General features: G+C 35.7%; 1 protein-coding gene across 2 annotated transcripts in view; it reads right to left on the reverse strand.

The window, feature by feature from the left end:
- The window catches only part of LOC110459903 (transcription factor SOX-13-like), a 221,096-nt gene that overhangs the window by 168,969 nt on the left and 26,137 nt on the right, over nucleotides 1–25,990 (reverse strand). For both annotated transcript variants that reach the window (XM_021512391.1, XM_021512390.1), the window contains exon 2: nucleotides 15,948–16,102. The gene's annotated coding sequence lies outside the window, so the exon portion shown is untranslated. The remainder of the gene's footprint in view (nucleotides 1–15,947; nucleotides 16,103–25,990) is intronic.

Genomic DNA, 25,990 nt, shown 5'->3' on the forward strand with positions numbered 1-25,990 from the left:
GCGTGTTGTTTTAATTTTACATGCACATCAGGACAAAGCCGACAATTGCATTTAAAGATACAATTGTTAATTTGGTCTTACAGAACAAACGATAAACATGTAGCTAATCAACTCTGAAGATTTGAACATTGGCAAGCATGTGTGAGCCGAGCTCTAGCCCGGTTAGTCAGCGCTAATTGTAGAGGTTTCCCCAAAATGGGCCGACAGTAGGACAGGCATAATCCCTCCCGCGGAAGACAGACCTCAATAATAGGCCAATCATTCTAATGAAGCAGCTTATCATTTACCCACCATGTACAGATAAGATATATAGGCATTCCTTCGCTGGCCATCACTCATTCTCCACAAACTAGTCTCAGTTTAATTTAATTCAAACAAAACAGTTCTACTTGGGTTCTATTTGATTGCATTATGTCTGAAAATAATTCCAGAAAAAAACCTGTTTATTTACGGAGACCATTCAAATATCAAACGAATAGCTGAGTTCAGGATAACACCAGAATAAAGGGATGTTTTACAGCTGTATTATGTCAGAATGGTTGCAATTAGACGAAAAAAATTTGAACAAATTGTTTCATACAAAACTATTTTGATAAGTGAAGAAGGATCACACCTATCTTAGGCTACCTCGACACCATTCTGGTTAACCAGACTGATGTCCCTCACATGTTTACTCTAAGGTTCAAAAGAACATTTGACTTTGTTTGATAAATTGTGTCTTTTTTTTTCTTCACAGAGTTGTAGTATACTGTAAACAAATCTAAAATAGAATCAAAAATCATATCTTTGAATTATTCACATTGAAACCACATAAATCCTTTTTTAGCAATTTTGAAATTTCTACACTGATAAGGACAATGAAACAGAAATTCTACTGATCTTAAAGTTTTACCTATCCTTACAAGTTATCACCTACTTTTTCACTTTTTTGTAAAGTTTCTATCTATACGTATTAAAATACCTTTATTTAACTAGAAAATGTCTGTAAGATGAAGTCTGTTCAGAAATAAAATCACGAGAGAGATGAAACTGAATTGGTGGACAAATTGAAATAAAGGTTGATGGTGACCTTGGCCTTGACCTTTGAACTCTGAAATACAAACTTATTTCATATATTCTCAAACCGGACTTTTGGTAGAAACTTTAATCACAATCGGTTTAGAAAAGAGGTTGTTAGTGTGATAACCTTGACCTTTGAACTCCGAAATACAAATTAATCTCATCAAACAATTTCTGGACATAATACTAATTGTTTACGATCTAACGTTGTTCTGTGGTTATGAGTGGTTGATTCGATCAAAAATACAAATAAACGCTAATGCAGCAAAGACGAGCAAGAAACAGAACAAAACTTTCCAATTTTCACCAGTCAATGGTAGAGATTTACTGAGAATGAATGTATTCAGATACGCTGATTTCTACAAATCATGACCCGCCTTGTAAACCCTTCAGTGGACAAAGCAAGCGTGCACCACACACTTGAGACTATCAGCTGCAGTTCCACAATGCCAAATTTGAAAATTTGAAAAAAAAAATCATAATTAAGGATAAGTACATGTTGCCAAAGAAAGGGTGGTATTTGCATCTAACACAAAGCACTATCAGCAACTAAAGCGCCTGCCCCTCGCCTCAAAGTGAATCTCCAATCAAAGATATGATAAAACAATTTGAATTTTAATTAAGTGTATCAGCAGATGAATGTATGGACATCTCAGTGAATTATGTTGGTACATGTTTAAATGCACATTGACCCGACTCGTCATTTCTCCCCGTGCTTCCACAAGCAGCATCAACCCTGATCTAATTCACCTCTGTTGTCCGTAACCTAGCTCCTGTCTGCTTTATCAACTCAAATTGTATCTTTATCATTCAGAAACTTCCTAATCTATCTTTATTTTTTACCAACTAAACATATATTTTTTACCAACTAAATATATATTTTTATTCAAATTGATGTACAAACCCTTTCCATTATGTCTTCACTTTTTTCTTCATTTAATATATTTTTATAATCTTTAATTTCTTTACTTTGTAAAGTATTGATCGTTATTTATCTCAAAATTGTAAAACAAAATGCATTATATAAGCATAAAGAAAATTATAAAATTGTACACTTCTCCAATAGTGTGATTGTACCAATGATAATGTACTAAGTTATTCACACAGTGTATTTTCCTAATCTCATACAGCCCTTTCCCAATAAACAATCGTTTTACAAATAAATAACAGTTGTTCCTATTAGTATAAAGAGTTTTTCCACTAGTGTTGTGTGACTGTAAGTACACCAATGATGTACATGATGTCCCCTTGGGTGTCATGCATACCTCGACTGTCGGTTATACTCTGTCACAATACACTGGGGGCTATCAGTAAAAAGCTGGATGTGGGTCCTTTAAATTTTACTGTTATTCTAATTTAAAAATCTTTTCTGAAATATTTTTGTATACATATATCTTCATTTATCTTTTATATTTTTATGGTTTTTCTAGCATTTGGTTTGTCTGAATTTTCAGAACATTTAATAGCACGGTAGACTTCAGGCGTTAATTGTACACCATGTTGTTACAGTACGAAAATACTATTGACATCAAAATGATTGTGCAAAAAAACTTTTCAATGATAAAGACATTTTCCAAGGTAAACTTAAAACATGCGCAGACAATCTAGAGAGATATTTCAATAAAAATGTAATTTCCATTAGACTTTTCGGAAAAACCAAGCCTAATCAAGCATGTCCCACTCAAGATATTCACCAATTACACATTGAAATTTGGTTATCTTGAAAGCATCTTGATTTCGTGGCAACCACGGAATAGAAAAAACACCATTAGGTCACCCACTTCATTGTTACAAGAGGAACAGTGCATAATCACTAGTGTCAATTTCAGTCTGACACATCCATGTTTTCTCTATCAAATATATGAAAGTGTCGGGCCAAAATTTCTCAAAAGTTTTCTTAACTTAAATTTTCCTGAATTTTCGATAATTACAGCGATCCTTCCAAATAAGCAAACCTTCAATTCAAGAATTTCAGTGAGTTAGGGAACAACCATAGAACTGGGACTATAGTGCCTTCATGAAGGGAGGGGTTGTACCAGGACACAATAAGGGTACTGACAGGGGACATTACTCTGTATGACACATCCTAAGTCACACGGGTTGAACAGTGCCATGTGTAGGTTATGATTTATTGACCTCATTAGCCAGCCTAAACACATTGTCAGGACACATTAGCACCGTCAGATGAAACACTCCGTAAAAAAAAAGCAGTCCCCTGTTTACGTTCATCAAAGTCTGTGTACAATAACTATCCACTATTTTTTCTTTAGGAAAGATACAGATGTTGAATGTAGTGGGATGAATCTGTATTGAATTATGAGTGGGGTATAATGAAAATGTTAAAGAAAATTACAAGTACAAAGTGCATATTAATACACTGCATGTTTATAGGCAGTCCTCAAAGGACGCTGCAATTTTAACTGAATCTAATGTCAAAGAGATAATAGGAATACAGCACGTGGAATTTATTATCCTTCAAACACAGAGTTGTACAGTGAAGGTATGTCGGACCACAATTAACCAGGTGTCGGCACTCATTCCGTTAACCAGCTAATGTGTGAATCATTGTAAAGTCATCACACATGAAAGCTAATACACAAAGGGAGGTAACTCACACACATTTACATTTTACTACTGCCGCTTTGAAACTCATAACCAACAGCAGATTACAATAAAAGTATAAACAATGTTTACATTAACTATCTCTTCTTTTGAAATCATAACGAATTACAGGTTATACATCGACTGACAATATATATTTAAAGTTTATAAAAACTCTGCATACACTATGAATTAGCCTGCGCTAGATCAGTGAATTAATTCTGACTATGCGGAGGTATTATACACAGTAATAGATACACAAGGCCGACATGTCTCTAACATAGAATTTTATTATCTAATTTGTTGGAAACACACACACAATTTTAGATAATTAAACTTTCTACTTTCAATAACATTGGTTTTCTGACAGAATTTTAAGAAATGTATTGATAATGAATTTTCAGCAATATCAGAAATGTTGTAATGGCCTATCTACTGAAACATTGGACAATAGTGACTATCAAATACTTGCTCACATCAGCAGAAAGATGACAGATCTACTCAAAAGTCGGTGATATGTGTAACCCCGAAAGAGTTCAAACAATATCACTTTGATCATGACTTCATATCAAATATGTATGATTTAGAAATATCCCATCACATCTGAAAACTTTTCAACCTGATCAACATCTGTATTGTATTCAGGATAACAAGTCTACAGCTGAACGGAGTGCCGTCCCCAAAACAGTATGATAATTTTTGTCATTGTAATTGACACGAAAAAAAAAAATTAAGTGTATAAAAGTTAACATAATTTGCCAGCCCACCCACCCAACACCTGTTTGGTAGGAAAGTGGCAGGCCTGATCCATTCCAACACTAGCAGGGGGTGATCGTGGGCACAATTCAAAACTATAATCCTTACAGGTCCTGGGCTGGGTAAATATACCCGAACAATACCTAGGCACTACTCGATAACAATTTCAATATTAACATTGAAATTTATACAAGATAAAAGCTAGCTATCACAATAGGTATATGTACGAGGGGGTATATCTAGTGGGAACAAAGCTTTTCAAATATTCGGGTATTTATGGAAGAGAAAGTGCTCCTCTTCTGCTCCGTCAATATGGGATTACAAGTTTTAATTGTTGAGTTACACAGCTGCAGTTTGCAAGGAGACTACATCCCTTGATGTCTTATACAATCCATGACAAAATGTTCTATAAAGTATTTAGTGTCAAATTTTAGGCGGTTTCACAAATCTTTAAAGCCGACCCCTAGATGCTGTTTGCCAACTGAGATTTGGATTAAAATATTCTGACATTAAGATATAAAATCACAGGGGATGCATGAACCAAATCAAAATAATCATTACTGTAAAGTAATAGGAATACCAATTTAATTTCGAAACTCCACCCTTTTGTTAGTCTCTCAATCCATACATTTATTTCTTCACCTATCCTATTGTAATTGAGAAAGAGAAATGCAACAGCAAGACTGGGGTTCGAACCCAGGACCGTCCAAACTCTACACAGACGCTCTACCAATAGAGCTACCTGGTCGTAGACGATTTGACCAAGCCCAGTTCCACTACACTATCATACCACCAATGGTCTAATTCATCTATCCATCCACCACTTGATTTTTCTATGTCTGCCTGTCTGTCCACCCATCCATCTGTCCTGATGTCTAACCATTTATCTATACGTCCGACCCAATATGTAGGATTTACTTGCATTTTGACCAGTAGTATGAACGCAGTCGACAACAAACATATTTTATGGTGCTTGTTAGCAGTCAGAGTTTTTGTTAGCAGTCAGAGTTTACCAAGCTTAAAGAAGGGAGAGATATAAATATATATATTTGTCTGTTTGTCCATCCATTTATGTCTATATGAAAAAATCTAACCCCCCCCCCCCCCCCAAGGTCAGCTTGACAAAAAGACAAATATTAAAGGTGACAAATGATGGATGGACAGCTAAAGCTGACAAATAAAGATTAAAAGATTGTTAGAAAGATAATCAAATTGGAAAATAGATGGAGAGACAGACAGACACGTAACTAAACTGACTAAATGAGTTGATAAGATAGATTAAATAAGTTGACAAATAGATAGCAGGACAGAAAGACATAGGACAAATACAAGGACAGATGAGCAGAGAGATAGACGGACATATTAACAAAAGAGTTTGTGTTCAGACAAATGTATTGAACAAATACTTTAAAATAGACATACATATGTGATTGTAGTCCTTTTGATTTTCCTTTTTTCATCCCCATCCATCGAATTTGCCCAACGGACTGGGCTCCTGTATAGAAGCCCTAATGTTACAAATGCTGACACCCAATGTACAATACAATTATGTAAATGTGACAAAATCCATTCACGGCCAACACAACCATCGGTATGTCAGCTTTACCTCAGGACATCTGCTCATAAGACATTAGAATAGAGCTCGGAAGAAAGTTCTCACTTCAAATAATTCAAATAAATGAAAAGTTTTTACAGAATTTGAATGTTCAGTAATGAGATTACGATATTACACTTGGTTGCTGTGGAGCTGCTCAACAGAAGTTAACAATGGCAGAAATACAACAGTTGATGAAATACCATTGAATAGGCTGGAGAGCTAGTTTTTCTGATCGCCCATGTACACGTGGTAATTCCGAGTTAGAGATCACTCTCCCGTCTCCCTGAACAATACCTGTCATATTATGAGAACCCAGTGTATTTTGACAAAACAGATTACCCCGATAGAATGGATGGAGACACACCTGCGATAGCAACAGGAATTGACATTTATGAAAAACTTTTTTTTGTATCTCTGGATACTTGGATAATAAATTCAAAAAAAAATGCTTCACATCGTACCGATACATTTCTATCTTCATTGAAATAATTGCCAGCTCAGAGGGAAGCCGAAAACTTCAACTGGTACAGGGGGTGTAATATAATTTCATTTTGTGCTGTGGTAGCTCTTTGATACACATTTATACGACGGGACAATGGCAGAACAAAGCTACCCACAGTAGCATTGTGATGGGTAAGAATGGCTGTTCAGGGAGGCAGAATTTTGTTCTTTCCATTAACGCGTGGGAAATGATACAACAATATGATCGTACAAGCCTGTTATAGGTAGGATAACAGCGTCGACAATACACTTATAATCCCCACGATGACAACAGAATACAAAGTAATACAAACAATCCGTAAACCTCATTAATTTTTATGAGGTTTCCAAACTTGAGCCCTCCGTGAACAATATGCCTTTGACGTTACGTTTATGGTCAGTGCTTCTGTAAGGCGAGATTACCTAAGAAAAGCCACAAGGTGTTTAGGACACCAAATACGAAAGTTAATCCAATCTAACATGAACATATTTTATTTTCTGTCGAAAGCAAAACAAAAAAAAATATTCTAACGCACTTCTGTCACTTCTATTTCCCTATGTGTAAAGTAAATTATTATATACCATTATGAAGTGTGTTTAAAAACCTGCTATCGAAATACAATTTGTCACCAGGAGGAAGTTCAATTAAATTAAGTAGCTGCATACCAAGTGAACCGATTGTATTTAATTATACATAATACACACCACAATAATACAACTTATTTGTTACACAGGAGCTGAGAGTGCGACTTAAAACTTAATGTTAATCAGTTTAATCTCTCCTAATGATCATGAACTACCGTGGAGGAACAAGCACTGTCTGATGTTACGAGTAGGAGAAAACTTGTAACAACTACATGAAAGACAGACACTGTATTATGATAGTATTGAGACAGTTTGTTCTGTCCTAACGAAGACACTCAATTAGACAATTAGAGACAGTATTGGGACAACTTGTTCCGTCCTAACGAAGACACTCAATTAGACAATTAGAGACAGTATCAAAATTGGGACAACTTGTTCCGTCCTAACGAAGACACTCAATTAGACAATTAGAGACAGTATTGGGACAACTTGTTCTGTCCTAACGAAGACACTCAATTAGACAATTAGAGACAGTATCAAAATTGGGACAACTTGTTCCTTCATAGCGAAGACACTCAATTTGTGCTATCTTAGTAAAACTCAACATTTTCTGATGATAAGTATCATGAGACAACTTAAATTGCTGTCAACTTAAATTGACACTCACTAAGAGTCATTGACATTGGCCAAAATAAGGTCATGATCAGGAAACTTAATATTTCTACGATAAAATGCCCAAAGGTCAACAGAGGTTACAATGACCGTTTTTTTCAGTATGTGACAGAGCGTTAAGTTTGTACATAACATATATGATTTTCATAAATGGAACAGTCACAGAGATGTGCTTTAGAACCTGGGACAGAGAGACTAGCACTTAAATGCATAAGGGGAAGAATGATTACCCTTGACTTCGTTCATTTGGTTTGGTTTGTTTGTGTTATATGTCATATTAACAGCTATACGGTCATTTAAGAATGTGTCATGTTTTGGTAGTGGAGGAAAGCAGGAGTTCCCGGAGAAAAACCATCGACCTGCGGCCAGTACCTGACAATCGCGACTGCCTGATCACGTAGGTCTCAAACCCGCAACCCAGTGGTGAAGGGCTTGTGATAGCAGAATTCATGTCAGACACCTTAACCACTTGGTCACCACAGTTCCTACAAATGGAACAGTCGCAGAGATATATGCTTCAGAAACTGGGACAGATAGACTGACACTTAAATGCACAAGAGGAATAATAATTACCATAACTTCATTCAAAGAGGGGCATAATGACCAGGAAATATTGAATAAATTCTATGGGGAATTTATAAAAGCCAGGAAACTTGGTGGCCCTTCCAATGGGGGTTTAGGACAAATGGAACATGATGAAAAAGGGCCAGACAGGTATTATACACTGTATTGAACACTCTCATGTCCTAGGACCCATATATAACGTAACCTTTCCGTAGGACACAATGACAATAATTATAAATCTACAAGGAAGGCAACAAACGTGAGATAATAAAACATTTTAAGCACACAAGTTTTCGTTTATTTCAACAACAGACTAAAAAGAACTTTGCCTGGAGATCAAAGAGTGCCTTTAAGGGGAGACCACTCTAGTCTGACATTTAGGTATGACAAGGAAGGCCATAAAAGAGCTACTGGTGTGGTGTATTGTTGCTATTGTGTGCGATACTCCAAACTTCCCTACCTGTAGAAGTGGACCGATACGTTCTATTGTTTACAAAGCAATAAATTCTTCACAATCGCTGACGTAAATATCTTAAAATCTACCGGCAGGTTTATAATGAGCTTATCAAAAATGGTTTATTAAAATCAGGTAAAAAAGGCACAAAGAGACGATTTGAAGAAAAGAAAGAAAAAAAGAAAAAAGAACTGTCACTGTTTTCTAGCAAGAAATGGTAAAAAAATTAACTTTGTTTGCACAGCTGCTCTTCTGACCCTAATGAATGACAAGCGTGCACCTCACTCTCAATGATTGTATAGACTGGGTAACTGGTTTATTAGGGTATAGGTGTATCCTTGAGACTGCCAGTGCGCACAAAGCCGACAAAAGTGCTCTCCAAACAGTACAGGCCTGTATCATGACAAAGCAGATCCTCTTGTTCTGCTGAAGTACCACAGAACTGGTACTGGCAAACTCAACCATTGTCTATTGTGAATGTCACAGAGAAAGCAAATGTGGGCCTTTTTAGTTTGAATGGTAATTCACAATGTTGTGATATATAGTTTGGTTTGGTTAATTTTGTTTAACATCCTATCAACAGCTAAGGTCTTTTAAGGATGTGCCTCCATGTGTGTAGTGTATGCTTGCGTGTGTGTGTGTGCAGGAGACATGGTATGTTGATGTATTTGCCACCTTGCGTATCTGATGCCGACTTCATACAACCAATAATTATAATAAAGTATTGTCAATAGGGAAGCCCTGAATAGTGTGTATATTATATGCATCTATATATTATATAGATATCAGAAAATAATATCATAATTATCCCTTTTTTTTCCTACCGAGATATGTAATACCCTGCCATCCTGAGCGAGGTCACCTATTACACCACAGAATTACTTTGCACTTGTGGTGCTCAAAAAAACAAAGAACCTATAGTTCCCTTCTGAAAGTACTGGTTGGGGACTTATTAGTAAATCCCGGGGATAAAACCATCAGCCAATCAGACAGCATTTACTGACATTTGGCAAAATGATCTCGAAGTTAAAAGTGTCTACTTCCCAGTAGGTTTGTGTTCAGATTCATAGTGTACAAAGGTAGTCTGTGATATTAGTTATCAAAAGTTATCAACACTCAAAAGACTTACAATAAGACAGCACTAGGACAATGTCAAATACTGGTTATCAATTATGATTTTTAGCATCGGAATAAGTTTCGCAAATTTCCTAAAATTAGATTTGAAATTTCACATTTCAAGCAGTGTGTACTATAATTTTGGAGTGTCACGCTGTATTAAACTGCATGAACTTTTCACTGATTGAAGCTTCGTGTCAACACTTAACGCAAATATTCAGGATGAAATCTGTGTAGATCTATATAGACTCTTGTATGGTCAAGTGGTGCAGTGGATAGCGCACTAGCCTTTCAGCAAGGCTGCTGAGGTTCGATTCCCCGATTGGACGTGAAAAGGTATTGGGTCACCTGCCCGACCACGTGGGTTTTCTCCGGGTGCTCCAGTTTCCTCCCACATTAAGTCCCCTGCACGCTAACAGCCGTGCCAACAAGAGAGATCAATATACGTTGAAATAACTTGTTTCATAATTATTGTAAAATAAATGAACTTTATATTATAGACTCAAATAATTCTGAATGCAGGCATTACATATGCATTAGAACAGGTGCCCCCCACCCCTTGAGAGATGGTCCCTTATGAAAGGCCGTCTCTTAACCCATCCACCCCTAAAGTCATATTTGAACCTTACCAAATCATAGACTGGGCAAGTCCAGTTTAAATATATAGGGGTGAAAGGTAGTGTCTCATCACTGAAGACAGGTGATTTCAGACATAATCGTTACCTTTATAGAGTGTACACTGATCATGAATTACATACCTAGACAATGCTACCTTGTATTTTCGATTCGTATGGCACAACTAATTAATTATCAATTTCAATGAAGCGATCATTCCGGCTTCAACACTGAACAAAAGAAATCAAACACTACTCAGTTAATGCTATTAATGGAAATAAAATCGCAATTCTATTCAATTACGATTTTGCCTGTATGTTTACAGATCATTAATGCCAATGGACGGACATCAATACAATTGATCTGTAAGTATATATATAGTGTTTTACCTATCACAGGATCTGTAAATTAATTATCACTTCTGAACAAATGAAAATCAAACGAGTAGATCTTTCCACTACATGAGAATGTACAATTAATTAATTTCCTTTTAGTATTAAACAGGAATCTGACAGTTTAACACAGCTTAAATCAAATTTGAATTTAATTAATTTAATCCGTAGTTTGGTAGACTTTCCACCTTGTTTCATGACATTTTGCATTTGTCTGAAAGTCTACCTGTTGTTCATCTGTACATTCTTGATCCAACCTATATATATGCCTAGTTTTTACCTGTCCCACCTGTATTTCCCCAAAACACTTTTTTTATATCATTGTATATAATATCATTGTATTTATCATTTTGAAAAAGACACTTAGTTGTATTACATAATACAGTGGTGTGTTTCTACCAAATTTCAAATGCAATGCTATACTACTTATATCAAAACAAAAAAATATCATTCATTTGAAATATCCATTTTAAAAATATCAAGGTTATATACTCCTCTTTATTACATACTTACTGATAAATACGGGTTTTTTGTATATGCGATACGACACAATTGCTCTAACCCATATCAGCTCTCGCCGCATCACACCCCAAAACCCGTAGCAGCCCGCAAAACCCATATCACAACCCTTTTGGAAAAAAACTCGTTTTTCAATATTTCAAAAATAAAAATAAATCATAAGTTAGTAGTTTTTATTAGTAAATATGTAATAAACAGAATAAAACATGCCTTTTTCCATATCACACCCAGTATCAACCCTCGACCAATATCAGCCCTCGGGCCTTCGGCCCTTGAGCTGATATTGCAGTCTCGGGTTGATACTGGGTGTGATATGGAAAAAGGCATGTATTATTCTCTATGTATTTTCATAACATGGTTTACCTTTTGCCCTATTTTGACTGAAATGAAAACATTGAAGGCCAAAATTTAACATAAACAAAAGACACACATACAGAATGAGGTGCAGATGGATTTTTCAATTTTTGAACAGGAACAGATTTGGAAACCAAAGCCCCAAAACAGGCTTAATAACTACCCATCTTTTGTACATTTCATACTTATTTGTTCATTTTTCTCATGAAAAGTAACTATTTCAACATAAAAAAATGTTTTACCTCTTCCGACCATTAATCACACAATATCAGTCCAAAATCTCATCAAAAATGTGCACTTTTAGCTGCCGACATGGGTTAAACTGTCTGCAGCGAGGATTTGTTCAACTTCAAACACTTTAAAATTTATTTTTTTAAAATATCAACAAAAAAAATGTATTATCAGAAAGTAATACCCTGTGTCACGGGTAATAAGAAAACATTAAAAGGTCGTTTTCACTATCTTATCTTAGATTCATTTAAAAGGTAAGAGTAATCGTGTGTGATCGGACAAGCAATGAAAAGGCATCCATCTTCTTTCTCCCGGACACTGCTCAGGCAGATAATTCATACACCAAATATTCATAAATATCAATCTTACCCATGAGTATTAGGAGGGAATTATGTAATTTTGTGAAAGCCATTAAAATTCTGTTGAACAATTCAAATCTATCTGTCCATTAATTTCAGATTTGAATACTTTTAACACTGATTTCAAGCTCTTGCATCATTAATGCCCAAAACTTGCATTCAAAAATTCTTGACACTCCAACAAATGTTGATATCAAAATTATTGTTCAATTATCAAAGCTTATCCCACTATACCTTAATTGATTGCTGGTGCTTGAATCAATTGGCCCTTCTCTTCATAGAAAAAAAAATATCCCAGATTTTAACAACAAGACCACTACAAGTTATCCAGTATATTTATTGACAATCCTGTTTACCAGGTATTCCCAGCTTTTGAGACAACTTATTCTTTTCAACTAAGTGAAAGTTCATTACTGCAACTAAAATCTGTATCATTGCTGGACTCGTTAATCAAAGAAATTTTAAAAGTTCCCAAAAGTATAACGATTCTGTTAACCCTGGTATGACATTGCCTTGCGAATACCTAATTCATATCATTTAGAGCTCTTCACAAATTAACAAGATTTTTGCAGTGCTTTCACTGACTGATATTTGTGTTCTTAGTATTCACAACTTCACAAAACATCCACAACATCTGCATTTGATCCAACAATAGTGCAAGCCAAAATAGAATTACATATTTGACTTTTAATTTCAATACATGATATCTATAATAGTGTCAATTCGATCCTTCCTGATTTCCATGAACATTGCACACCATTTCCACACAATTAGAATTTGAGAAAAATTCTAGCTAGCGACCAAATACTGACCCTAGGCCTAACAGTTCTTAAGAAGAAATCATATAAAGACTTCCAACACCTTTGACAAGTGACTTTGAATGAAGGTCAAGGTCACATAACTGGATACCTTGAAAATCCTCCATTTCTGTTAACAATAGGCCAAATCTCATAAGCACCCAAGGCCTTATTGTTCTAAATAATTCATATAATATTCTAACATTTAAACCCCAATATGGATCTGATAAAGGTCAAGGTCATTTATTTCACCTTTGTAAATACTAGCTGCTTCCTACCGACTCGGCTAGGGAGAACTCCTCTTTAGTTCGTTCGGTAGAGCATAATACTAATGAGCCACAGGTCCTGGGTTAGACTACTGGCGGAGGAATTGAACAAATAATGACCCCTGTTACATTGGCCCCCACGTAGGGACCCCGGGAGTTCTTTCCTGGAGGGCGAGTATGTCACCCTGGTAAAGTACTAGCCGCTTCCTACTGACTCGGCTAGGGAGAATTTCTCTTTAGCTCATTTAGTAGAGCGCAAGACTAGTAACCCAGAGGTCCTGAGTTCGACTCCCGGCATAGGCAATGAAAAACTAATGACCTCTGTTACATTTATTTGAAAATCTTGTAAAGGCCTCTATCTGAGAAAGCTACATGCCATATACCCCGACTCCAGGGCCTTAGGTTTTTGGTTATTTGTGTCACCTAGAATTAAGGTCTATGTCATTTATTTTACCAACTTGATTAATATTGCCCTACATCTCAGCTAGCTACAGGTCAAATATCAGGACTCTAGTTCTTGTGGTTCTTGAGAAGAAGTAGAAATTAAAATTGTTAACATAATGGCAGACAGCCAACAAAGACCCATGACAATGTGTCACTCGTGTCTTTACTCAGATGATGAGATAATGTCTGATGAAAACATGCTTATATATCTCGGTAACTGTTGAGATGTGCTTAATGACATATAATAGTTTGTCTACTTTACGAATGAAAGTCTGTTTTAAGTTTCAACCAAACTTTTTTTCTCAAAAGTTTTCTTTATCCCCCCCCCCCCCCCCCCACCTGTAGATCACAAACTATCTTAGGAAGGTACACGTTTTGATGTTTTGGTACAATCTCAATTTTGCACATCCCATCTTATGCGTCAATGCACATGGTTTATGAACACCAGATGTACAAAGCATTGCAGGTAACAAGAAGGGCCCCTTTGTTGCATCGATTAATCTAACAGTCAGAAATTTTCCGTGTAATTTTATGCTCCGCTTCACCCTTGTATTTAAATTTCTCTGGTGTCAGCTCACGAGACATACACTATTGCAAAAAATCAAAGTGCGAAAGATTCTCCCCAACCCCTTGTGACACAGAAATGAACGAATCTTGACACAAAGATTTGACAATTTAATTTGAAAGAAACACTACATACTTTACAATCTACACAAAGCACTTAACAATATACGTGCCAGACTTACGTACAGTCTGTAGGGTAGGCAAAAACAGGTGTGTCGCACACAGGTATGTAGTATACAGGTATGTTTGTATATATATTAAAACATAATACAATCTATGCATGATAATGAGCAATAATACAAGTGTAACTGTCTGTGTTTCCACTACCAACCCAATTTTAGGTTTAACGTGTTGGAGCTTGTGATAAAATCTTAACTTTCTGTATTCTTGGAGCGTACCTTTATTCACAAAATGTGACATAATCTAAATATGTCTTGATCTGTTTATAAGACATCTACTAAATTGGACAACAACATTTCCTTTTCTCGATGTTTCCTGTCTGAAATGTGTGACCAAGAAGACCCTGTGAGATTCTCAGCATTTCCTCAACATTTCAAGTTATCAAACCCCTAAGAATATTAGCTAGAACTTTCTCCATGGTATTTAACTCATCTACCCCTGAAGACACATTTGAACTCTTCCAATTCAAAGGTTGGAATAGTTCATTATGAAATGTCAGGGGTGAATGAGTTCACAAATACTCCTTGAAGCATGTTCCAATAACTGAGCTCTATGGTCATTCTCTTTCCAGGTACAATCCTACCTCGTCTGTATCTTCCGTTTCTCTATATATCTTCTAACCAAATCTCTTCCCTAGTAAGTGTACATGTATGTATAGATATACATGTATTCTTCTGCATTTTCTACGTCTATACGACATACACGGTAGTCGATATTAAGGCGAACAATGTTCTCCCTATCAATACCCCAACATAAGTTGAATTTTTCGGCAAAAAACAAACAATTCAAAATTTTAACCAAAAACTAAGTCGTCTTACCTTTTATAGATTTGAGGTATTTGATGGTTATTTATTGTAAATTACTTTTTCTTTTTTTTATCATCAATGCTGAAATGCCGTCAACTGGAACTTTGTAAAGTACACCTGATACAGTCGATGTACATTTAAACCCCATTAGAATATTTCCCATACAATGCCTGCCCGCATCCGTTTCACAAAGTCTCTCATATACGATTCAAATCAATTGTTGTTATTGTTATATACAAAAAACACACTTTCCCCGAAATACCACTTTTCGTATAAAGTGAAGCTAATCAAAAACCATTAAGATTAAATTGCTCACCCATGAGAAATTTGGAGGTGTGAGCTATAAATAGAGTCAGGATATAGTCTGTTGTATCTATAAACAACCAGTGCGTATATATATCCCCAGTTTCGACATAAAAAGTCTCCTCATTCTCTTTCACATCGTTTGTCGAGAAAATGAAATAATTTAAAAATCGGAACAATTCATTGTGTTTATCTACCTCCATTCTCTTATGCTTACTGATATTGAATCTTACCTTTGTAGATGATTGCTTTGAAAACCAAACTATTTTTCAGATGTTCGGTCTTTGACGATTGGTTATTTGGACAAGGCGTGAACCAATAGGAGGTTATCCCTCTGCGTTGCCGTGTAGACGTGTCGGCGGTCTGGACAACAATGCTTGTATCTCACCTGAAGGAGTGTAAACATGGTGTAAATTGAGGGTTACAATACATATTGTGTATTCAGCAGTACAATCTAACGATAACCTTGATAAAAAGTTAGCCGGCGATATAAACACTTGTTCCACTTGTCCGACACAATCTAAACAATGTTATATAGCTAACCTGGCTGAGACTTGACAAATGTAAATTTGCTGCAATCGAAATGCCACTTATTCATTACTTGTATACAGGTATAAACTACAATAGTTTTATCAAATGCGATACGGGGTAAACACTAGCACGAGTACAGTAGAAACAAGCCCCTTTACAGATTACACAATCTGTCCAAATCAAAGGAACATAGCTTACTCAAACACAATTTTCTAGATTAACATTCTATCTTGAGTAAGGGTTAGAAGATAAGCATTAGGACCAATAAAACAAACAGGTACTCCACTTTTTGAAATTTTTCACACCCTACAATGGCTTCTTTACGGAATTCTTTTGGAAAAAATCGTCATCATTTAACTCAAATTTAAATATGTGAATTTATTTCACATGTTCTTTTTCTTCACAATCAAATACTGCAAAAGATCAAAGGCACAAACTTCACTGTAAAAGTAGAACTTGTAATGTTCAGTTTTTGCAACAAATACTGTCTGAAGGTTGAAATCTCAAGTCGTTTTTTGTTAAAAATCATTAAGTCACTACCTGTCTTGCATTCTCTGGAGAAAGGACAATAGAATTTAAAGTTAAATGTATAAAAGTATTATTTTCAACATCACACCCCTGATTTGAGTTAGATTTAAGTACCTTATATCTGTGATATGTGTAAGAGTTAAGGTTGCATGCTACCTTTCACATTAAACCTGTGATTTGCATTAGAGTTGAGGTTACATTACACCTGTGATTTGTGTTAGAGTTAAGGTAATATGCTACTTTACACATTATACCTGTTATTTGTTTTAGAGTTAAGGTTATATGCTACCTTACACATTACACCTGTGATTTGTTTTAGAGTTAAGGTTATATGCTACCGTACACATTACACCTGTGATTTGTTTTAGAGTTAATGTTACATTACACCTGTGATTTGTTTTAGAGTTAAGGTTACATTACCCCTGTGATTTGTTTTAGAGTTAAGGTTATATGCTACCTTACACATTACACCTGTGATTTGTATTAGAGTTAAGGTTATATACTACCTTACCCATTATACCTGTGGTTTGTATTAGAGTTAAGGTTATACACTACCTTACACATTACACCTGTGATTTGTATAAGAGTTAAGGTAATATGCTAGCTTACCTATTATACCTGTGATAGTATTAGAGTTAAGGTTATATGCTACCTTACCTATTATACCTGTGTTTTGTATTAGAGTTATAAGGTTAAACTCTACATTACCTACTCTACATTACCTATTATACCTGTAACTGACTTAAAGTAGTGTTAAGAGTTACAAATATTTAGGTAAATATTCCTCATTATAACTGTGTTGTATGTTAAATAATGCTACCTAACACATATTCATACCTGTGATGTTTGTTAAAAGTCATAAATATTGCCTTTAATTTCATTCAGTTGAAATCTAATAATTCAGAATTATCGAAGTATCATCAATGTGTTCATTCATGTGTACTTTTCAAATGTGTCATCAAGTAGGCAATAAAAATGGATAGACCACAAATACCAATAGTGTAATTATATTATGAAGCAATCTCATTGTGTTTCGATACACTTAAAAATCTTACCCGGATGAATGTAAGTAAACAAGCATCATGTTTCTTCATGTGGTAAAGGACAGGTCTACTTTCAAACTCAAGAATTACAGGTTTTACCTCGTCTTTGATTATAAATATATATATATTATTGTCTATCTAACCAAATCCATAACAATTAGAACTCTTCTGCTAATTAAGGATCCCTGTCCCACTGTACTCTGATTTTCGTATCTATACAGCTTCCCTAACTTCCATTTGGATGTTACGGCGGAACTGTTGGGGCAGCACACTTTTAATTATCAATATCAGGTAGCTCAGTTATATAGAGCACCAGTATAAAAATCTGGGGTCAAGGGTTCACCTCCCAGCCTGGCCCCGCTGAATTTTTACTCTCAGAACACTGTTGTTAAATATATTTTGTTCATTTCTGATCTTTATTGTTCTTTTTTCATAAAAGTCCAACATGGTTTTTCTTTTCAGAAATGATTAATCAAAGGTATAGTCGTGCCATAAAAAAACAGTTGTCAATACTAGTTACAGTTTTTGGCAGTAGTAAGGTGATCCTTAAATGGGCCACATAAAGAAAATTGTATGAAAGGTGATGATGGTTTGACTTATTGCAGCTACCTGTAATTATAGCCAAAATAAAGTCTGAAGTTATATTTCTATTCTTCTAGCAATTATCTTCAGAATTTTATTCCAAGGATAATTCTGGAAGGATCCATGGGGCCTTTGGGGACTCTCAACACTGAAAATTGACCCTATTGTTTTCCAATTTTTTAAATATTATGCCTTTGAAGTTTTTTGTTTAGTAAAAATTGTTAAAAATAGCTTGTTGCTCTCAGCTTCCATGCTTTTCCCTGCTTTTCATTGGTGGTATTTAGTTTATTGAAAGTTTTAAAAAACAAACAAAAAAGGGAAATATTGCCAAAAAAAATATCTTTGAGACAAAAGATGCAAGTCATATCTGCTGCTCCAGCTGAAATTATTAGCATGAATCAGAATGTATGTGCTAGAGACGAACTTTTACAAACTCGATAAATTTAATTTATATTCCATCACCTCTCACACCCACTCTTACAACAATGGCCGACAGTCGTCTACAAATGTGTTTTGTTATACAGATAATAGATTTATCATGGCTGACACCAAATCAGACGACTTCCTATTTATATTGTGTATCTATACTTACCTGTTTATGTACTGTCCTGATCAGTAAAAAGGTCTGTTGTCACTTGTCCGACAAAGATAGTGACCACATAACACAGTAGTAATATAAGTCCCTTGTAAATATATATGTTACATTCCTATATTTGTAAACATCCAACATCTGCATAAAAGGGTTGTTTAGTTGTTTAAATCCTTCGTTTCAGATGAATAGATCAAAATCCCTGCCAGATGTTTGCAAAAATCTCAAAAATATAAAAATAGAAATATTGCAAGTTGATAAATCTTTGTACAATGGTTGCTATCCAGAGTCCTTCATTGTTATCATGAACTCAATTCTTACTAATCATTAAACTTTTTATCACCTGATCAACTGTAGTCAGGGTTATCATCTTATTGTATCTCGTTACCGTGACTACATCCTCCTTGACAATATCTGTGGTACGGAGTCTGATAAGTGACACTTACATTTCATAATACTGGTACAACATCACATCCACTTACAAGTGTGTCACTGTGGAAATCCCATCACCAATATCATATATATATATGATTACAATAGAAGAAATCTTACTTTCACCACTTGGTGTATAATTATGGGGCTCATGTCGCGCTAGTGAAAATGTTCAATATTTACTTTTAAATTAAGGCCAGGACAGTAGAATTTTTCAAAATCATTTTATACCGTTAATTAGTAGCCGATATATCCTAGTATCACAATTTTGCAACCAGACCAGGATTCAAACCCAGGACCCAGTTCAGTTCCGCTACTTTCCTCCCTCCTTCTCATCCTTGAAGACAACTCTATTTACAACCCAGGTTTGGGTATCCCATTTAATTGCCAAGCATTCACTCAGACTTGAAACAAGGGTTGGTCACAGGCAGAAATTTTGTAATTAAAGAGGAAAAATGCAATGGCCAGATGAGTATTTAAACCCAGGACCCTCCAAACTCTAGACAGATGCTCTACCTGGTCCCTGAGTATAGACCCGGCCAGTTCAGTTCTCCTACTTTCCTCCCTCTTTCTCATCCTTGAAGACAACTCTATTTACAACCCAGGTTTGGGTATCCCCTTGTAATTGCCAAGCATTTACTCAGACTTGAAACAAGGGTTGGTCACAGGCAGAAATTTTGTTATGCAATGGCCAGATGGGTATTTGAACCCAGGACCCTCCAAACTCTAGACAGTGGCCTTACCAATTGAGCTACCTGGTCCCGGAGTATAGACCGATTAGACCCAGTTCAGTTCTCCTACTTTCCTCCCTCCTTCTCATCCTTGAAGACAACTCTATTTACAACCTAGGTTTGGGTATCCCCTTGTAAATGCCAAGCATTCACTCAAATTTGAAACAAGGGTTGGTCACAGGCAGAAATTTTGTAAATGGAGAGAAAAAATGCAATGGCCAGATGGGTATTTGAACCCAGGACCCTCCAAACACTAGACAGAGGCTCTACCAATGGAGCTACCAGCTGCAGTTTGCCAACAATTGACCTAGTCAAGTTCCACTACATATGTATAGCTACAACAAAATATTACTTACATTCACCATTGTATGAAGTTATAACTTAACATTGGAGATCTCACAGACCCTCTACTGATTGAGCTACAAGGTTGCCACCGATCAACCCTGTCCAGTTCCACTACACACATATAACCCTGTCCAGTTCCACTACATACATAACCCTGTCCAGTTCCACTACATACATATAACCCTGACAAGTTCCACTAGATACATATAACCCTGTCCAGTTCCACTACACACATATAACCCTGTCCAGTTCCACTTCATACATAACCCTGTTCAGTTCCACTACACACATATAACCCTGTCCAGTTCTACTACACACATATAACCCTGTCCAGTTCCACTACATACATATAACCGTGTCCAGTTCCACTACATACATATAACTCTGTTCAGTTCCACTACATACATATAACCCTGACAAGTGCCACTAGATACATATAACCCTGTCCAGTTCCCCTACATACATATAAACCTGTCCAGTTCCACTACATACATAACCCTGTCCAGTCCCACCACATACATATAACCCTGACCAGTTCCACTACATACATATAACCCTGTCAAGTTCTCCTACACACATATAACCCTGTCCAGTACCACTTCATACATAACCCTGTTCAGTTCCAATACACACATATAACCCTGTCCAGTTCGACTACACACATATAACCCTGTCCAGTTCCCCTACACCCATATAACCCTGTCCAGTTCCACTTCATACATAACCCTGTTCAGTTCCAATACACACATATAACCCTGTCCAGTTCGACTACACACATATAACCCTGTCCAGTTTTACTACACACACATAACCCTGTCCAGTTCCACTACACACATACTGCATAACCCTGTCCAGTTCTACTACATACATATAACCGTGTCCAGTTCCACTACATACATATAACTCTGTCCAGTTCCACTACATACATATAAATCTGTTCAGTTCCACTACATACATATAACCCTGTACAGTTCCACTACATACATATAACCCTGCCCAGTTCCCCTACACACATACTGTATAACCCTGTCCAATTCCACTACACACATACTGTCTTACCCTGTCCAGTTCTACTACATACATATAACCGTGTCCAGTTCCACTACATACATATAACTCTGTTCAGCTCCACTACATACATTTAACCCTGTCCAGTTCCACTACATACATATAACTCTGTCCAGTTACACTACATACATATAACCCTGACCAGTTCCACTAGATACATATAACACTGTCCAGTTCCACTACACACATATTGCATAACCCTGTCCAGTTCTACTACATAGATATAACCGTGTCCAGTTCCACTACATACATATAACTCTGTTCAGCTCCACTACATACATTTAACCCTGTCCAGTCCCACTACATACATATAACCCTGTCCAGTTCCAATACATACATATAACCCTGTCCAGTTCCAATACATACATATAACCCTGTCCAGTTCCTCTACATACATATAACCCTGTCCAGTTCCCCTACATACATATAAACCTGTCCAGTTCCACTACATACATATAGCTCTGTTCAGTTCCACTACACACATAGTGTATAACCCTGTCCAGTTCTACTACATAGATATAACCGTATCCAGTTCCACTACATACATATAACTCTGTTCAGTTCCACTACATACATATAACCCTGTACAGTTCCACTACATACATATAACCCTGGCCAGTTCCACTACATACATATAACCCTGTCCAGTTCCACTACATATGTATAGCTACAACAAAAGATCACTTACATACACCATTGTATGAAGTAACATCACTGGAGTGGAGACCTTACTTTTATACATCAGTATAAATCATCAGTATTTTATAGTTAGCCTAGAATCTTCGATAAAACATCCCATTAATTTAAACTTGTATCAATATTAAAATGAACTTACATTTTCCCCATGATAGAAACTGCTGTACCAAATCAACTAAACTGACAGCTTTAATAGCATCAACATTTTATTCATGAACTCCTGAAACTTTCTGCACTTTGTGATGAAATAAACAAGGTGTTATGACCGAGATAGTAGGGATGGATGCACCCTTCAGAAATCGTGAATACAAACAGGATTAAGCGTTTATATTTAGATTAAGATATAAACACTATCATGGTATTTATTATATCATAACAGTTATAATCTCAAACAGTCGCCCATAAATCAAATTTGAAATCAACAGTCAACAACCATCAACGATCACTTAAAATATGGAGTTTTCTACCCCGAGAGTTACTTCCACCAGGAAACGATCATGATCATTTCCATGGGCCTGTGCCCTTTTATTTGGTTAAATATCGTGGCATTTCTACAACATTAGGGAATTGTTTTCCTAGAACACTACAACACACAATAATTATGATCTTTGTTATTTTATTAAATGTAAATTGAAAGAATTTTTTAAAAAAAAATATTTAGATTTTTCTTATTACTTTTGAAAATAAGCAGTAAATTTTGGGAAATATAGCTTAATTCTCTGGGTCAAATGAAATTCAGTCCAATATATATCTGCTAAAATCGCTGCTTTGTTGCACCTGTGATCTATACTGTACTAGCTTAGCTGAAAATGCTACATAATTTGAAGCCTTCACAATAAAAAACAAGAAGCCCAGAGGGCCTGTATCGCTTACCTGTTTCTTTTGTTACATGACACTGACATATAGGTAACTTCAGACCAAATTTGATAACTAGAACACAAGACATTTTAACATATATCTTAGATGGTTCTAAGAAATTGTTCTTTAAAATTTGAAATTTTAATTTTAAAGCTCTTATATTAACCCATGTTGACCTTTGACTCATTTCTACATAACATACCTTAGTATCATGACTCTAGACAAAATGGTTCCAAGATATTGTTGTTTGAAGTTTTTAACATATTTGACCCCTGTGACCTTGAAAGTAGGTCAAGGTCATTTTAATGAGGACACTTTATAGCACTCCATCCAAGGTACCTGCTGGTCAAATAGCATGACCCTGGGCGTTATTAAACTTGAGTAGAAGATTGTTAAAGCTTTTAACCCATATATTGACCTTTGATTCCCAAATAGCACTTAAAGTTGACCTTTGACCTCATTACTGTAATTAAACAAAATTGCACTGCTGGTCTACATAAGATACCCAAGTGTCATGACTATAGTCCTTATGGCTCTTAGGATGTTGTTGTTTGAAGTTTTTAATATATTTGACCCCTTTGACCTTGAAATTAGGTCAAGGTCCTTTTAATGAGGTAACTTTATAGCACTCAATCCAAGGTACCTACTGGCCAAATATCATGACCCTGGGCCTTATGGAACTTGAGAAGCACTTAAAGTTGACCTTTGACCTCATTGCTGTAACGACAGGGGTTTTGCCAGCAATTTTGGGAAAGGGCCCCTGAACAGGAATTTGGAAAATATTATCGGCATTTGGCAAAATTTGGGAAATGTTTGGTAAAATATCATAGTTTGGGGGGAAAAAAACTAAAATGTGATTAGCAAAAAGTAAAATGTATAGCAATAAACAAACATACATTTTCAGTGTTTTTGTTTACTCAGTTTCAAATTTTCATTATTTATGTATTTTGAATGCTCCTTCATTCATGGATGGTAATACTTTGAATGTTGCACATACAATGACTGGAAACTTGTATAAACATGTCTTTTAACCGAAATTGGGAAAATAACAACTTAAATTGGGAAAATGCAGGGTCATTTTTCAATTGGGAATGGGTCCTTGTACAGGACCCTATAAACACTTAACAAAAACTCTGAATAAAGAAAAAGATTCACATAGCTTGTCTACATAACATACCCAAGTATTATGACTCTAGTCCAAATGGTTCTAATGATGTTGTTATTTGAAGTTTTTAACATATTTGACCCCTGTGACCTTGAAACTTTGGCCCTGTGGGCTAGGTGAGCTAAACAGCTTACTTTGTATCAGCTGAACTTTAATCTTTTATCAAATTATCAAAATTCTAATTTTTCTTGGAAAAAATGTCAGAATAGGGCATACAAAATGTTAAAAATAGTTTCTGTCTAATGTGATGCAAACTTGGACCACATGAAAAATGATGCAAGATTTTTTTTAAAGGAGCTGAGGGAATTTATTTATTTATTAATATTGACATTTGCATCATAATGTTACATTCCTGTCATTAGTTTAGAAAAAAAATACTAATTGGTTTTATTCAAAGGTACTGGTCTTCCATTTTTATTTATTTGATTTTTATTTTAACTTTTTTTTACCTTCAGGCTACTGCCTAGCTAGTAGCTAGCGACTGGATTGGTTTTTTTACACCGACTCCATTTTTGTTCCAAGGCAATGAAGGTTTTCAAAACACAATAGGTTCATAACCACTAATCTATGCTCTTCTTATTGTCTTCAACTTATGAAAGTCAGAGGACAAATATGGACCTGGTCCAGTTGAAACACATGCCTATTTTATTTTTACGTTTACCTTTTCATAGAGTCAGTGCCCCATCGTATATACAAATCGCACGTGGACTGGTTAACATGCAAACTCATACTTAGTTTTACTATACCCCTTGGTTCAAGCAACAGATATCGATTAATTGAAGCTGTTGGGTGGTTAGGACGACAACTTCATTGAGATATCACTGGAAATACAAATACATTGTCGTCTGTCTGCCAACAGTATCAGCCATCGGTTTTTGACTTCACAACATCCTCAACACGAGGCTGTGCAGTCAACCGTGAAAAGGCGGGAAAGTACACGTGAACTTTTTTTCTACAGGGCGGGCGGGACAATACAAAATCAATTATTTATATCTAGATCTCTTTAAACTTCACAGGGTTAAATGAATCTTTAATCAATGAACTGATGGCTTATTTGTTAAGTAAGTCATTTATGTAAACATGTTAAGATGAGGGCTGAGATAGAGGAAGGGGTTTAACTTTGGTCTATAAATGTTATCTGAACAGAAGAAAAATATGAGGAAACAAAGTGTTAGTTACCATTGAAATTCTCCGAAGATGAGCACCTATGTTAATTAATTTTTCAAACATTTATCTGTAGATTCAGCAGACTACAAAAATTAAGTTTCAATGAAATGGTCATTTCATGATCATATGACACAAATTCACGTTTGTAAAATACAAAAAAAAGGCAAATAAACATTTTATTTATTGAAACATTTTTATTGCCTTTTTACATAGCAATGGAATTGTACAACTTATATCAAGCCCTTTCCCTGTACAATAATATATGTAACAAAATTTCATGGCAGAAATACGAAAAAAAGCTATGTATGATAAATTAATTGATAAGTTGACATACATGCACATGTAGATAAAGGAAGAAAGAGAGAGAGAGAGGGGGGGGGGGAGAGGGGGAGGAGAGAGGGAAGAGGGGGTTAGACAGTCCGATTTTTGTAGATTACTGGATAAGTACTGCAACAATACAGTAAATTTAAGAAAATGCATATCAGACCACGTGGTTGTTCCTTCTCCATGCGAACGGAACTAGTTATACTATTCGCTGTAT

Source organism: Mizuhopecten yessoensis, unplaced genomic scaffold, assembly GCF_002113885.1.
Source record: "Mizuhopecten yessoensis strain PY_sf001 unplaced genomic scaffold, ASM211388v2 scaffold10275, whole genome shotgun sequence".
NCBI lineage: Eukaryota > Metazoa > Mollusca > Bivalvia > Pectinida > Pectinidae > Mizuhopecten > Mizuhopecten yessoensis.